This window comes from Phaseolus vulgaris, chromosome 9 (genome assembly GCF_051622355.1).
Source record: "Phaseolus vulgaris cultivar YP4 chromosome 9, ASM5162235v1, whole genome shotgun sequence".
Lineage (NCBI taxonomy): Eukaryota > Viridiplantae > Streptophyta > Magnoliopsida > Fabales > Fabaceae > Phaseolus > Phaseolus vulgaris.
The window spans coordinates 6,943,654-6,947,827 of record NC_143506.1 but is presented as its reverse complement, the minus strand read 5'-3'; positions in this window follow the sequence as shown (position 1 = coordinate 6,947,827).

Here is a 4,174-nt window from a genome sequence, read left to right as displayed (position 1 = left end):
AGTGCCTCTATATTTTCCAGCTCAAGGTGATTCCTAAAAATGTCAAGAATCTTGTTCTATGTGGCTATTGGAATCACATCATTTTGGGTGAACTTGTGGAGGTCAAGCAACAACTTGTCCATAAAGAAGACAAACTTATCCAACTTGCCGAAAGATTGCAAAGTCTAAAAGAAGCTCATGCAAGGCAAAATCAACAAGATGAGGACAAATGGAGATTGCACAATTTTTCCAAAAGGCAACATCAACACCAACCACAACAACAACATTCTTGTAATTTTGTAAAGTTACCTAGTTTTCATGGGTCTAATGATCCTTCTTTGTATTTAGATTGGGAAGCTAAGGTTGAACATCTTTTTAATGTGTATAAGGTCATCGAGGATCAAAAGGTTAGGTTAGCTTCCTTAGCTTTCATAGACTATGCCATACAATGGTGGCATAAAATTGTAATGGACATTGGGCTAAACAAGAGACCAACCGTGGTTTCTTGGTATGATTTAAAGGCATGCATGCGTGCGAGGTTTGTTCCTCCTCCTTCTAGGAAGGAACACTTGTTGAAGTTCCAAAGGCTTCATCAAGGACATAGGATGGTAGATGAATACTTTAAAGATTTTGAAACAACCTTGGTTAGAATTAATATGCATGATAATGAAGAAACCAAGATAGCTAAGTTTGTAGGTGGTTTGAGAAGAGAAATTAAAGATTTTGTAGAATTACATGAGTATTCTTCTTTAAAGAAAGTGGTTCACCTAGCCATCAAAGTGGAATCACACCTTTTGAAAACAACAACTTAAACAAACTCATAATGATGGTTTCTACAACTCTTCTTGGAAGGACACACACAAACTGTACCGTCCCGTACCCGGGCGTTGACTAAGTCAAGGTCAAAGTCAACACCAGGGGTCAAAGTCAACACCTGGCGTCGCCTAGGTGAAGAGACGCTAAGTGCCAGTGTCACTAAGAAGAGGCGTCGCCAAGGTAAGGCGTCGCCTAGGTGAAGGTGCCGCCCCACCAGGGCGTCGCCAGCTCAAACAGTACTAAAGCAAGACAATCACAGTGTGGTTCCCCGATACCCATGGGTAGGAAAGACCATGGAGGGAGCGACGCCGTGGGAAGGCCTCAGGTCCCGATAACCCGGGGCAGCGATAAAGAGAAGGGAAAGGTGGCTTCAAGGCCATAGTGATGGCACCAGTGTAGGGCAGCCTGACTCGTGAAGTACCCCTGCCGCCCCAGAGACGCCTTTGGGACAGATACGACTCAAGAGGAAGGTCACGTCCAGGGTAGCCGGGTGCAGGGTACGAGAGGAAGGCAGATACGCTCTCAAAGTAAGTGACTAGATAATTGGGGGCATGAGTTGGCACCCAAAAAGTCACCCCTAGCGCAGTAGCACTCCCAAGCAGGAGGACTCACACGTAGAAACGCCCCCAGATGGGGTCACGGTGTCGTGAGGCCCTCCACGTGTACGACAGCCATGTCAGAATAGAAACACCCTCTAGTCAGGTGCCAGGTAATTAAAGTCATTCAATACAGTTTCTATTTCGAACATTCAGGTACTATAATGGCTCCCAAGCGTTTCAACGTCTTAAATGCGCTACGTTTTCTAATTAGATACGCTGATTGAGTGCGTTACATTTGCAATTAAAGGCGCGTTAAGGCGCTTTAAATGCTTGGGTAGTTTAAATAGTGCAGAGAATGTTGGAAACAGGGTCGAACTTTTGGCAAATTGACCAGAACTCTCTAGTTGCTTGCTCGTGCTCTGAGATTACGGACAAGGGACTGGGGAAAGATCTTTGCCTGAGGGAGAAAACATACACACTTCTTTTTACCGCCTTCAGAGTGCCATACGCGGTGCTCAGAGACGGAGGTGCACAGTTTTGGTGTTTCTTGCTGGCTGACTTGAGCGTCGGAGTGCAAACGGCCGCTAGGGCGCCCCTTTGTCCTCTTTTTGCAGGAATCCACAGGTAACCAGTGGGAAGGAGTCCCTAGCTGACGGTTGAGGTCGCGGACGAAGACGTCCCAGTCAACCGGATGGAACATTTGGCGCCCACCGTGGGGCCGATATAAAACATCAATCCCATCACAAGTTCGAGAAGATCAACTAAGTTGCAGTAACGTTGGAGGAGGTTGGAGTGACAATGGCCCCTACCAGACGAGGTACAACACGCGCAGCCTAGCAGAACTATCCATGCAACAGGTCCTGGAGATAATGAGGGGGCTGCAACAAGATATGGCGGAGTCGAAACTGGAACAGGAACGCATGCAGGCAGATCTTGATGCCTCGCATGAGAGGAATGAAGAGCTCCACCGCGTGAATGAGGAGTTGCGCCAGGGCCTGAGAAACGATCGGGGGCGGCATGGACATGACGAGATGGAGAACCATTCCCCACCAAGGGAGTTTTCCACTCCTTTCTCGCAGGAGATTCTAGATGCCGTGATCCCGAACACGTTCGCAGGCCCCAAGGTGATCTTCACCGGGATGGAGGACCCAGAGACGCATCTTGCTGCATTTCACACACAGATGGTCCTGGTAGACGTTTCTGGCGCTGCCAAGTGCAAGCTCTTTATGAGCACCCTAACTGGGATGGCTATGGACTGGTTCATCAGCCTCCCGGACGGTCATATCACATCTTTCCGCCAATTGTCACGATTGTTCAGGGAACAATACTTAGCAAACAAGGCCCCGCCACCAGTTTCCTATGATTTTTTTGATGTGAAGCAGTATCAAGGGGAGACCCTTAAGGAATACATCAATCGATTCGGGGCCCAGGTCGTGAAGGTTGGAACGACAGAGGAGCCTATGATCGTGTACGCGTTCGTGAAAGGCGTATGCCCTGGTCCTTTTGGAGAATCCATCATTCGCAACCGCCCTAGGACTTTTGCTGAGTTACGGCGTCGGGCGGTAGAACATATTGCTTCCGAAGGGGAGGTGTGCGTGAAGCGCACCAGCGTCGTACCCTCAAGCCCGAGGGGACCATCGCGAGCTCAACCCGTCAGGGTCAATGAGACCACGACGGGAAGGAAGAAGCCAGATGCGAGACGCCCCTATGAGGCCAGAAAGCCCCAGCCCCGGGGTCCAGCGGGAGGCGATCGCCCGGCCAGAGAAAGAGCGAGACCGGCGAGGTACAACTTCGTGGTTGAGCTGAAGGATTTGATCGCCGTGCCTAACATAGCAGAGAGGCTGAGGCGACCGGCGAAGACCGACAAGGTGTTAGGGCCTCGCAAAGACTCTTGGTACGAATTCCACGAGGCTTTCGGGCACCACATTGATAACTGCCTGTCGTTGGGTTACCAGCTAGATGAGCTGGTGAGGACTGGGTTCTTGAAGGATTATGTCGCGGAGCCCACGACGACCACCACCTTGTCGCCGCTGTAGGCGGAAGAACCAGCACACGAGATGCCTGTGCTTGGCGAGGTCCACACCATCGCTGGAGGTTTTTCCGGCCGGGGACCCACCGCCTCCCAGCGGAAGAAATACGCGAGGGGGGTCAATTCAATCGAAGAGAGACTCTCGGGGGAGCCATGGGAGTCGGATCTCGTGTTCACAAGAGGGGACCTCCGAGATGTGGTACCCCACGACAACGACCCCGTTGTCATCTCAGTCGTCACAGCCGGAAGGAAGGTGCACAAAGTGCTTGTCGACCAAGGAAGTTCGGCAGACGTCATGTTTCTGTCGACCTTTAATAAGTTACGGCTGTCCCCCGATCTGTTGAGTCCCTACACGGGGTGCCTGTATGGGTTTGGGGACAACCAGGTGGAAGTCCGGGGATACCTGGAGTTGAGGACTACGTTCACGGACGGAGAGGCATCCGGTACCTGGTCGTGAACGCCAACTCCGCCTACAATATTTTGCTGGGCAGGCCGACGTTAAACCGTTTGAACGCAGTGTCCTCCACACGCCACATGAAGATGAAGCTGCCAGACCTCAGTGGTCAGGTGATAGTCATCAGGTCAGACCAGGAGGAGGCAAGGAAGTGCTATGAGAACAGCCTGAAAACGAAGAGAGGCGTGTTCATGGTATATGAACGTCCGCCGAGCGCGGACATGACGATGGTTGAGGCGACGCTCGCTGGGTCGACGCCTAACGAGGCCCTACCAGCGAAGGCGACGCCCGAAGCTGATGCACCAATGAAGGAAGGCCCTGAGGACGCAGCGCCCGTAGATGAGGCGGCGCCCGTCG